This window comes from Sminthopsis crassicaudata, chromosome 3, assembly GCF_048593235.1.
Source record: "Sminthopsis crassicaudata isolate SCR6 chromosome 3, ASM4859323v1, whole genome shotgun sequence".
NCBI classification, from domain to species: domain Eukaryota; kingdom Metazoa; phylum Chordata; class Mammalia; order Dasyuromorphia; family Dasyuridae; genus Sminthopsis; species Sminthopsis crassicaudata.
The window spans coordinates 73,177,312-73,190,527 of record NC_133619.1 but is presented as its reverse complement, the minus strand read 5'-3'; the positions used below and the strand labels follow the sequence as shown (position 1 = coordinate 73,190,527).

The 13,216-nt window shown below is 33.3% G+C and overlaps 1 protein-coding gene across 1 annotated transcript in view; it reads right to left on the bottom strand.

The window, feature by feature from the left end:
- Nucleotides 1-11,156, bottom strand: part of KANSL1L (KAT8 regulatory NSL complex subunit 1 like) — a 157,545-nt gene extending 146,389 nt beyond the window's left edge. The window contains 1 exon segment of the mRNA XM_074298817.1: nt 11,138-11,156. The gene's annotated coding sequence lies outside the window, so the exon portion shown is untranslated.
- Between the last annotated feature and the right edge of the window lie 2,060 nt (nt 11,157-13,216).

Sequence of the window (13,216 nt, the reverse complement as noted above, 5' to 3'; positions counted from 1 at the left end):
TTCTATACATTTAATTCTTGATTATTGGTGTTCAAAAGATAATAATTATTCTTTTGATCCAACTATTCTGGAGAGCAATATGGAGCTATGCCCAAAAGGCTATCAAACTGTGCATATCCTTTGATCCAGCAGTCTCTGTTGGGCCTGCATCCCAAAGAGATAATAAAAAAGGGAAAAGGACCCACATGTGCAAAATATTTGTAGTAACCCTTTTTGATGTAGCAAGAAACTGGAAACTGAGTGGATGACCATCAGTTGGAGAAAGGCTGAATAAGTTATGGTATCTGAATGTTATGAAATATCATCATTCTGTACGAAACGAGCAGCAGGATGATTTCAGAGTGACTTGGAGAGACTTACAAGACTTGATGCTAAATGAAATAAGTAGAACCAAGAGAACATCACACAGAGCAACATCAAGATTATGTGATAATCAATTCTGACAGATGTAGTTCTTTTCAACAGCGAGGTGATTCGGGCCAGTTCCAATGGACATGTGATGGAGGGATCTATCTACATCCAGAGAAAAGACTATGGGGACTGAGTGTGGATCATAACACAGTATTTTCACTATTTTTGTTGTTTGCTTGCTTTTTGTTATCTCATTTTTTTTCCTTTTTGATCTGATTTTTCTTGCACTGCAAATTAATTGTGGAAACATGTCCCGAAGAATTGTACATGTTTAACATATATTAGATTACTTGTTATCTAGGAGAGAGTGTAGAGAAGGGAGAGAAAACATTTTGGAACACAAGGTTTTGCAAGTGAATGTTGAAAACTATCTATGCATATATTTTGAAAATAAAAAGCTGTTAAAAAAAATTAAAAAGCAGTTCTTTGATATCAAATTGAATCCAGCAGAATCTCTCTCCCATATTTCTCTGCATTCCTATGCTCTGCTATTCCAATAATTATCTTCTTTGATAAATATTTATGTTTACTGGACATACATACTGGATCACAGCACAGGAAAAAAAAATCATAATCCTTTCTCCCTCAAGGAGCTTAGTTTTATAAGAGTGGGCTTCAGTAACTGATACATAATTAAATTTAACAAGCATTTTATCAATTTTCTACAATATGTCAGGCATAGTCTATATGCTGGAGGATAGAATTTCTGAAATGAAACCCCTTTTAAAGACTAACATTCTACTGGGCAAAACTACATGAACACAAATAAGTAAATGTAAAATAAACAAAGTAATAGGAAGAGGAAGGAACTAAAAACTGGGAGCAACATGAAAAACCTCTTGTAAGAGATTGAATCTTGAAAAGAGGATAGAATTCCAATAGCCAAGGTAAAGAAGGAGGGCATTTAGACATGAAGAACAGGTTGTGGAAAGGTACACAATGTCATATACTGGGAATAAGCTTGATCAGTGAGAACAAAGAATATATATTAGGGAAGAATATGCAGTCAGTCTAAGAAGAGTCTAGAGTGCAACAAGACTTTTTTTGAATACCAAAAAGAAAAATTTGCAATTTATCCTTTAAGCAACAAGATTACACTGAAGCTTCTTGTTGAGGGAAATGATATGGTCAGAACTGTGATTTAGAAATATTAACTTGACAGCTATATGTATATGAAGGAAGGAAGGATTGGATTCTAATTGGAAAATTAGAAGATTACTGCAATAGTAATAGGAAGAGATAATGAATAAAGAGACAAATGAGAGAAATGTTGGAGAGGTAGAATCAACAAAATTTGTCAACTGATTAGAGGGAAAACCAGGAATTGAGAATAACTCCTACATTACAATTCTGAGTTATTAGAAGAATGGTGATATATTCTACAGGAAAAAAAAGAATGTATTAGGAAAGGTAGATTTAGGGGGAAATATGAAATATATTTTAGATGGGTTATATGTGAACTGCCTATAGAACATCTAGGTAAAACTGTAGAACAAGGAAATGGAGTTGCAAGACTGGAATAGAGGAAATAAATAAGGAAAACACATTGAAAAATAAATTCTTCATGGCTATACTAATTGTTAACTGGAATGCCAAACTGCAATTTGTTTCTTCAATATGCAAAAGTGATCTAGTTTCTCCTTTGATGCTTCATTATGGTATGGGGGTAATAGAGGGTTTCCAACAACTATGTCAATAGAATTCAGATTCTAGTAGATACTACCAAACTGGAAAGTGCTTCAGATATGGGCCTAGAGATGGATTATATCATCTAAGAATAGGCTACCAGATGATAAATATTTTGGCTCCAGCAACTTATGAAGCTATGGGTTGCTTAATCTACAAATCTACAAAATATCCAAACTTAATGTTTGCAAACTCCACAATATTCTTTCAAAGTGAAAAAGAATTGACAATAATAATCAAAATACTATCCACTCTGTGTCATCTGTATATATGATAAGGAATACTCAGTATAGAGATAATTATCTTTATATAACTACTTTTAATTACAGAATTCCACAATTACATTTGGCTTAAAATTAAAATTAAAGTCTTTTGCATATGTCAAAGACAAAAAGTTTTCTGGCTTTCTAGGTAGCTTAAGTCATTAACCTTAAAAATTACAAAAAAAAGGGGCAGCGAGGTGGCACAGTGGATAGAGCACCAGCCTTGAATTCAGGAGGACCCGAGTTCAAATATGGTCTCAGACACTTAAGACTTCCTAGCTGTGTGACCCTGGGCAAGTCACTTAACCCCAGCCTCAGGGGGGGAAAAAAAAACAAAAATACAAAAATCAGGGCAGCTAAATGGCACAGTAGATAGAGCACCAGCCCTCAAGTCAAGAGTACCTAAGTTCAAATCTGACTTCAGACATGTAACACAAGTCACTTACACCCAATTACCTCAGCAAAAATAAAAAAATACAAAAATCTTCAAGCTGGCAATTCACAATTAACTTTATGTATATTTTTTCTTGCAAGTTTAACATTCTTCCCTCAAAAAAGAAAAGAGGTGTCCAAATATCTGAGAAATGATAAAAGTGGTGAGATTATATACTTCACTAAAGTCTGACAATGACTCAAAACTGTCACTCTGAAGTTTACTGTTATAAATAAAATCAAATTTATTTAATAAGGAATTATAATGCTCAAATCATTGCCAGAGATATAACTTCTATTATTTTTAACTTGCACTTTCACCCAGAGAACATTTCTTCTGAGCTAAAAAGAAAATGATTTATTTACAGAAATGTTGTGAACCTTTAAATAAACTTTTTTCCTGTTGCTTCCAAAATGTTTCTATTAGGGGCTGTACCTATAATTTTCACAAGATTTATAATTAAAAAGATTTTAAGTTATAAATCTTTCAGGATATGGTATTAATTAAATATAATTCAACAATCTGTCAACATGGAATATTTAGCAAAAATGTATATTGCATAGATTGCTTACAGTTGGAAAAAACACAAAATTAGTTTTTATTGGGTTGGGTTTGATACTTGGTAACAAAATATTTATGAATCAAAGTATCTTCATAATAATCTTCTGGCAAACTTTTTAATATTGGAAGCATACTATTCTAGAAGATCTTTCCTTAGTTTAATAATCTTAAATCTATACTAAGATTTACTCTTAAGGCAGCTAAATAGCACAGAGGATAGAGCAGGCCCTGAACTCAGGAGAACCTGAATTCAAATCCATCCTCAAACATTTAACGCTTAACAGCTGTGTGAAACCCAACTGCCTCACCAAAGGAAAAAAAAAAAAAAAAAAAAACCCGGCTAAAACTAAGATTTACTCCTGGGAAAATTTACATTAAAAGCAAATTTCAAAATCTTGCTTACCTTATTCTAAAGTCCAATAAATTTGTGATGTTTATATTGTCTACTGAAAGATTTTTTTAACTTAATTTTCAATCTGAAAAGTAATAAATCAAATTTACTCCTTAAATATTTAAAACTCAAGAGAATTATAATTTGGACCATTTCAGACTACTAACATGTATGATGAGTAATTTTAAATAATAGAAAAGAATAGCTTAAAGAAAATTAAGTCACTCTCCTGAATTTTTAGAAATTCAAGGATCCTACGGTAAGGAGAATTAATATATATATGTATATATATGTATAAATATAGTAATCATATTTCTCTAAAAATTTTCCTTCAATAACAACAAAAAAAGGAAGAACACAAGAATTAATTTACAGGCTAATAAAATAAAAAAGGAAAACATTCATGCAGATTACTGATATCTATGGTTGCTTAGGAGGAACATGTAAACATAGTTCTACAGTGTCATGTTTTCCAGATTCCTTTATAGAACAATTTGGAAAGTTTCAACTTACAGCAGTTTGCTATAGTAATTGGCATGTACTAGAAGTGATTAGCTCAGTTCCTTTAAAGTTTATAAGTAAGAATTTATTAGTGAGAAATTTTATAACTAAGAAGTTCTACTTAAAAAAAAAAAAAAACCTAAAAAGGAATTCTCTTTGAAACTAAAGGAATTCAATTAAGGATAAAAAGAACTTGGGTGGTCACATAAGACATCAAACAAATTATACTTCAAATAGAGCTCATTAATTTTTAATTATCAGTGCATAACTCAAAAACATGACCGAAGAATCGAGTTATTGACTTGATCGCTAATGATGATATGTAAACCTAGATACAGCAAATTTACATTTAAAAAAAATTACAAAATTAACTCAGTCTTAACATCAATCTCAAATTAATTTTATGTGGCAGAATATACAGAGTATAGCATCTAAAAATATTACATGTAGGTATCACAAATATGGCTAATAAATACCTGGGAATTAGGGGAATAAAGTATTGAATTAGGCACAAAGCCAATGTCAGAACAAAGAGATAAGAAGAATTAATAATAGATTTTGAAAAGCAGAAGCATTCAAAACAGTTCTCCTAATAACATAACACTTAATACCTAACATTTACAAAATAATATCTAATATTATATAAATATCTAACAGCTTTGTCTTTTCAAAGCACTCTACATATGTTATCACATTTGATCCTCATAACAAATTAGGAGGAGAGGTACTCTTATCCCCATTTTACTGATAAGGAAATTGAAACTGAACAAGATTAAATGATTTGCACAAATCACACATCGAGTTAGTGTCTAAGACAGGATTTGAAATCAGGTCTTCCTGACTCCAGGCTTAGCATTCTACTTTACTACCTGGAATCCTAATCTAAAAAACATTCATATCCATTTGCAAGTAAGAAGAAATGCTAGAAAACTAAGTAAAATGAAAATAATTAAGACACTAAAAATGATCTATTGGTTTAGGAAGAAATTCTGAAATTCACATTATCAAACAGCATTTACTCTGCATGAGTGAGATAAGGTGCTCCATATAAATTAATATTCCAAATATTAGAAGCTTACCCTTTAAGCAACCAATCTATTTTATAGTTAACCATTTTTATGGAAAATTGATAAAACATATTTCTACATTTTACCTACCATCTTAAACACAGTATACTAAACAAAATTTAAACTTTTCTTGATGTCATTGTTAGGAATATCAATTATGGTACTATGTCAAAAACAAAACCAATCCCTGGAGTTACTAAAAATATTGTTATTAAGATGGATTATTATAGTTGGTGACTTTGCTAGTTGATTCTACTACTTCCAGTTATTCCTTCTGTCACTATTAACTGTCATTTCTCATTGCTTTATCCTTGACAGCCTCAAACCCCAGTAATTTTTAATCTATAATCCTAGTCAACATTTTTAACTTTAAAAATGATTCTAAGACTTGGGTCTAAAGATGTCTCTATGCTTTTCCTACATATATACATATATATATATATATATTTTTTTTTTTTAAGCATATAAATGGACATTGAAACACTTGTAGTCAGAGTATATCTAGAGGATGATTTTCTACCTTAGTTTTATTAAGATGAAGATGACTTATTTAAATGCTCTAGTGACACCCCAACTGGTTCCTTGGCCCCATGGAGAATTCCCAAAGGAGAGGAATCTCAGCTTGGGACCAGACTTAGTGCTTTTTCCATATGTGAGATATTCTAAGAGCATGTCATCCACCACTCTTGAGATGAATCTAGAAACAGTATAACATGTAAATTTAATTTAATCCATAAATACCAGATTTGCATGTTCACTTAGATAAACTACTCATCAGATGGATCCATCCCTAAAACAACTCCACCAATGTAACCATCATCATTTCATTATGTCTACCCTACTGATGGTAGAACTCCTCATCAACCAATACCTTCCTAATCTTTTTTTTTTTAATTTTACTTTTGAGAGGGATTCATATGTGTGATTTCATTTTTGCTAGGCAATCCTGGCACAGAAAATCCCTCCAAGTAGATGGATCTCTGTAAGTTACATTCTTAGAAAATTGGCTGAGGAACTGATGTTAAATGACTGGTCAAAAGTCATAAAAACCAGTATATATAGAAACAGCACTTGAATACAGATCTAAATAGCTTCCCATATCACATTGCCTCTTTTTAGCCAGTCCTATTATTTGTAAATGTGAACCTCCTGATCCACTAATATCTGTGATAGAAACGCACTGTCTCCCAATGCAAAGATTTCTTTCCATTTACTTTTCCTAGTCCTTTCATTCCTATTCAGCTCAATACCACTCCTCTCAAGTCCCTTTCTTCCTCTCCTTTTCTTCCATCATATTATGAAACATCTACTCTATGGTTAATAAACTCCCCTTCATTCAGGATGTCTTAATCTTATACTTTGTCTTTTTTCTTGCATTCATAAACAGAAATCCAGTTACTCTAGAAAACATTACATTCTTGTCCACCCTCTTCAGTGCTATTTACGTCCTATGTCTTCCCAAACACTGAGCAAACACTCCCAAACCTAGAGCAGCAGGCATATTTACCTATCATTTTCAAATCCTTCTGACATCATCAGTCAATAACTTCTCTTTTTTTGAAGTTAATTCTATCTAACTGTATAGCATAGGATCTTTATGAGTATAATTTACTAGCCACAAAGACACACTTCATCCTTGGCAAGAAGTTCAATATCCAGTTCACAGTATTCCCTTTATGGTCCATATAACATGACTTGAAGCTGAAAGATCATTTCCAAAAAGCTAAAAATTGTTACAAAGAACCATGTCTAGTCAAGTTCATTTGGAATATTTTGTTTTTTTGGCATCCTGTCATCTAATAGCATGTGGGTTGTAGCAAGTCTATATACAAGAAGACACTGCTTGTACCCTATTGTTGACAATATTTCTTGATTTTGTGTACCAATCTGGCCTGCAGAAGAAAGAAGGGAAGGAATCTACCTCTTTATTGCCCTAGAAATCATTGCAGTTATTGGATACAGATCTAAAATGAGGGATATAAGCAGCATGAAACCAAGATAAGGGGATCCTGGTGATCATTACAAAAAGGTATGAAGACTAGTTTAATGCTTAGCCCTTTACTCAGTGCCTGATATTTAATAAATGATTTCTGACTGCCTGCCTGAATGATGCTACCTTCATGGACTAATTTTTTTCATTGAAGTTTTTTTATTTTCAAAACATATGCAAGGATAATTTTTCCAACAATGACCCTTGAAAAACTTTGTGTTTCAATTTCCCCTCCCTTTCCCTGACATGGCATGTAATCCAATATATGTTAAACATGGTAAAAAAAAAAAAAAAAAATATATATATATATATATATATGTTAAATCCAATATAGGAATACATATTTATACAATTATCTTGTTTCACAAGAAAAGTCTGATCAAAAAGTTTAAAAAAATAAGAAATAAAATAAAATTCAAGAAAACCACAACAAAAAGAGTGAAAATGCTATTCTGTAATCCATCCTCAGTTCCCACAGTCCTTTCTCTCTGTGTAGATGGCTCCCATCATCACCACATCATTGGAAGAGGCCTGAATCATCTCATTGTTGAAAAGAGCCACATCCATCAGAATTGATGATCATATAATCTTGTTGTTGCCATGTACAATGACCTCCTGGTTCTGCTCATTTCACTCAGCATCAGTTCACGTAGTTTCTCCAATCCTCTGAAATCATCTTCCTGATCCTTTCTTATAGAACAATGACATTCCATAACATTTATATATCATAACTCATTCAGCCATTCTCCAACTGATAGGTATCTACTCAGTTTCAGGGACTATTTTTCATCCAGTGACTATAATAGGGTAGCAACTAAGGGGGATTGAGGCACTCAAGTTTTATATTGCCTCAAAAGATGCTGAAACCCCTCCTAGTATGTCTGCCATGAATTACACTTGGAAATTTTGTACCCAAAGGTAATGACTACATGATTTATTTGACTTGAATACTTTTGCATTCATTTCTCTACTTACTCAAATTGTTTTTATTTTATAATCATTACATGATTTAACAGTTTTGAAAAATAAGCTGAATAATTTCTGTCTCTCAAACTAGAAAAAAACTTGGTCCCATGGAACAATATACTTTCTCTTTTATCACAAAACTCTGTCCATAAAACCTTTCAATTCATTTTAATACACACACACACACACACACACAGATACATACACATATATACACACACACACACACATACAGAGTATGCACACAGTTTTGTTTTGTTTTTATTTTGTTTTGTTTTTTGCATGCAATCCATTAAAGTATAAACTCTTAGAAGGCAGGGACTCTTTTAGATTTTTTTTTTGTAACCCCAGAGTTTAGCATGAGATCTGGAATATAACAGGTACTTAATAAATATTTGTTGATCTGAAACATTCAACAATAATAGAAAATTTAGGAAGAATAGTGAATTTGAGGGTAGGGAGTAGGCGATGATAAGTTTTTTATTGGACATGTTGAATTTGGGATGCCAATAACATCTACTTTGAAATGTCCAATATGCAGTTAGTAATGAGGTTTTCAAGCTAAAAAAAGAGACTAGGGGGCAGCTAGGTGGCGCAGTGGATAGAGCACCAGCCTTGAATTCAGGAGGACCCGAGTTCAAATCTGGTCTCAGACACTTAACACTTCCTAGTTGTGTGACCCTGGGCAAGTCACTTAAATCCAGCCTTAAAAAAAAAAAAAAAAAAAAAAAAAAAAAAAAAAAAGACTAAGCACATAAAAAGAGAGACTAGGGCTGGGTATAGACAGCCAGAGAGCCACTCAGTTAAGATAAACACACAAACACACACAAAAAAAAACCACACGTCATTTGCATAAAAAGATATTTGATCCCCTGAGAGGTGATAAGATCATTGAAACAGCAAAGAGGAAAAGAAGATTTAGAGACAGCTAGTTGGTAGTGGATAAAGCATCAGTCCTGATGTTCAAATCTGTTCTCAGACACTTAACACTTACCAGCTGTGTGACCTTGGGCAAGTAATTTAATCCCAATTGCCTCAAAAAAAAAGAGAGAGAGAGAGAGAGAGAGAGAGAGAGAGAGAGAGAGAGAGAGAGAGAGAGAGAGAGAGAGAGAGAGAGAGAGAGAGAGAGAGAGAGAGAGAGAGAGAAAGAAAAGAGGGCTCTAGGCATATAGATGATTTCCATCTATTCTTTCCAGATTCTATTCCGGCTTGTCTTAATGTTGTGAGGTGGAGCACTGGATCAGGAAATCCTCAGTATAGTCTCAGACCCTTATTAGCTATAAGACCCAAAACAAATTACTTAATCTCTCTCTGCTTCAGTCTCTTCAACTGTAAAATGAGGATAATAATCGTACCTATCTTCCAAAGTTGTTCTGAGGATCAAATGAAATAAAATTTGCATACAGTTTAGCACTCTGCCCAAAATATAATTGATGCTTAATAAATGTTTCATTCATTCTCAGTCTCCTTTTAATAAATCATCATACATTTTTTGTTTTCAAATCATAAGCACATACATACACACACACAGACAGAAGAATCCTAATCTTTGTCCTGAAATCTACTGAGAACTATATCAAGAGTTGCCTCTTGAAGATCTCTTCTAGGATGTCGCTCAATTTAAAGTTTTCAAACAGAAATAACTTCTCTCCCCAAGCAATCCTTTCACCAAATTTCTATTTTTTGAGGTAAACTCCATGCTCATCCTCAGGTACTTCTAGGTAGTGAAGTACATATAGCACTTGGCTTGGAATCAGAAATACTCATCTTCATGATTTCAAATACAGTCTCAGACACTTAGCCACATAACACTAGGCAAGTCACTAAACCCTGTTTGCCTCAGTTTCCTCCTTTGTAAAATGAGCTAGAGAAGGGAGTAGCAAACTACACCAGTATCTTTGACAAGAAAATGTGAAATGGGATGATGAAGAGTCAGACAAAACCAAATAATCCCAACAAACTCCATCCTCAGGAACCTGTGTGTAAACTTGGAATAATTCTTAACTTTTCATTCTTTCCCCAGATAGAAGCAATTGCAAGTCACACCATTTCTACCTTTACAATGTCTCTCATATCTGTCTTCTACTGACATGGCCTCTCTACTAGATCAGATAAGTCCTTGAGACTACTACTCAGAATTACTACCCTTCCTCCCATTGGGCCCCCTGATTCAGTCTTCCTTCTCTAATTATAATATATAATAATTGTAATTGCCAGAATACTATTTTTAAGACACAGGTCTGATGATTCACCTTCCAAACATTTTTCATTTAAGTATTTCTGAGATAAAATATAAATCCATTGGCCTGTTAACATTTCAGGACTTTCAGTCTCACTTCAACCTACTTTTCCAATCTGATTTCACATTATTCCTATTGATGAATTCTATATCTACAATAAGTTATTCCTAAATTCATTTATCCCTCTCCTACTTCTATGTACTCACAAAGGCAATCACCCATTCAATCTTTCACTCTATCTGGAAAAATCCTTTTCTCCCCTCAAGCCTCCACTCAGGTACTATTTATTCCATGAAAACTCCAGTCATTAGTATTCTCTCCCTCCCTCACTCCATAATCTACTTGGGTACATTTTGCATACATTTTGCATTTCCTTTAGTAAAGGTTAAAAACTATTTTGTGTTTTGTCTTTGAGTTCACAGCATCTAGCTAGGAATGAGACCAAAAGAACATCATTTATATCACACCAGTTGTCTATATTCCAACCATAGATTTTTAAGGAAATGAGTCTATCTTACTAGAAAAAAAATTGTAAAATTAAGAGAGACTAAATGTTCTTTAAATAAGCAGATGTCCTAGAATAATTAAGTAAATACAAAATACTTTTAAGAGAAGTACTAACAAATACCATGATTAGGAACAGCTTCTTCAATAAGGTGACATCTAAGCTGGAGATTCTCAGAAAATCTCAGGAAGAGGTAAGGAAGAAGAACACTTACAGGCATGTGGGCCAGCCCTATTCAAAACAATGGAAACAGAAGAGAGCAGATTTGAAAGGGACCTCAGCTGCCACATAAATCAACCCATATCTGAATAGGTATTCTTTCTATAATACCCAACCTGTGATCATCCAGCCTTTGCTTTAAGAATTCCCCAAAAAGGGGAACCCACTACCTCCTGAGGTCCATTTTGCTTTTAGGCAGTTATACTTATTGGGACACAAATAAGTGGCTATGGTAGATAGAGTGCTATATCTGGAATCAAAAAGACCTGAGTTCATATTTAACTTTAAACATTTACTAGCTATGTGGACTTTGTTTGCTTCAATTTCCTCATCTGTAAAATGGAAATAATAATAGTGCCTAACTCCCAAGATTGTTGTAAGGATAAAATAGTCATATTTGTAAAGCACTTTGCAAACCTTAAAGCACCATGTAAATGCTAGTTATTATTATGAAGACTAAAATCATTCTCAAATTTGCTTCTTTAGAACTTTTATCCATTGCTTCTGCCTGATGAGGCCAAAGAGAAAAGGTCTAATTCATATTCCACATGATAGTCTTTCGAATTCTTTAACAGAGATACCATATGTTCTCTGTGGGATAAATAACCTCAGTTCTTCATTTGATATGGAAGAATTTAGAGGACTTTGGTTTAAATTTCAACTTTGCACTACATGTGTGACACTAGGCAAGTCATTTAACTTTTCCAGGCTTCAATTTCTTCTATAAAATGACAGCTTTGGACTAGACAACCTCTAAGATACCCTTTCAGCTTTTAGATCTGTAAGAATAAAAGTAGTTAGAAATGAGAATACAAAGAGTAGTTATTTTCATTTTAGTATGTATCAATTCTGAATCACAGGAATAAGGAAAACAAGAGTTAAAAGTTTGCCTAACAAAAGCATGAAAGAAAAGACAGTTGCTCAAACCCCTGCCCTCCACTTCTCTGCTAACTTAACATACTGTCTAGAATTGGGGAAGAGTGAAGGGCAAATAACAATAATCAGGACCTACAAGATGGCTGTGGCTTCAGGGAGAAAAAGAAATAAAATATAAACTAACAAGATCAAAACTGTAGATCAAAGCAAAGAGCAGAAAAGTGACTAAATTTCAAAAGAATTTAGTTGAGATCAACAAATCATAACTGAGGATTCACATTTTGCTTACAATTCTCCAGTTAAAAAGCTTTATGAAATCTATTGTTAAGTGTCTACTACATACTAGGCCAAGGAGATACAAGTCTAAATTGCTTGAGATCAGAAGCCATTCCCTGTTTGTTATCTTTAAAAGTTCTAGAAGAAATATACATAAAGAAGCCAGGTGATACACATTTATTTGTTTGATTCTTAATCTCTTATTCAAGCAACTTTTATTTGAAAGACTTTCCCACCACTACTATACATGTTTAATTTTTGCTCAACATTAACTTCTTTTTTATACCACTATTTTTTCTCCAGGTAAAAGGAAAAAAGAGGTTTTTGTCTTCAGAACACAGCAGTAATAAATTAGGTTTTTTGTTTAAAAGCAAGCATCACTCAGAAGACAGATGATTCATATTCCATGGGCCCACATCAAATTATAAACGACCTAGACAGTGAAATACCACATTCCTCTCCCCCAAACCTTTTAAGTGCAGGGAAGATTTAAAAGGGAGTGCCCGTGATGAAAACTAAACACCGCTTTGTTAATTTGGTACAATTTCTTAATAGTGGTGTTCTAGTTCATAACATTTGGAGCTATTAGTGACCATCAAGTCCTAAATCTTCATTTTTACAAAAGAGAAAATTGAGGGACCAGAGATAATAAAGCAACTTCTCTAAAGTCTCACAGAGCCTAAGCAGAACTAAGACAAAAACTTCTACCAAAATAATGGTAGAAAGATATTTAAGGGAAATTTATCCTCCCTTATCAGTGAGATCAGACTTATTCTTTTTCCCTCCTTGGGGGCAGGGAGCCACTAATTTCACTATTCTTTCCACTTCCAA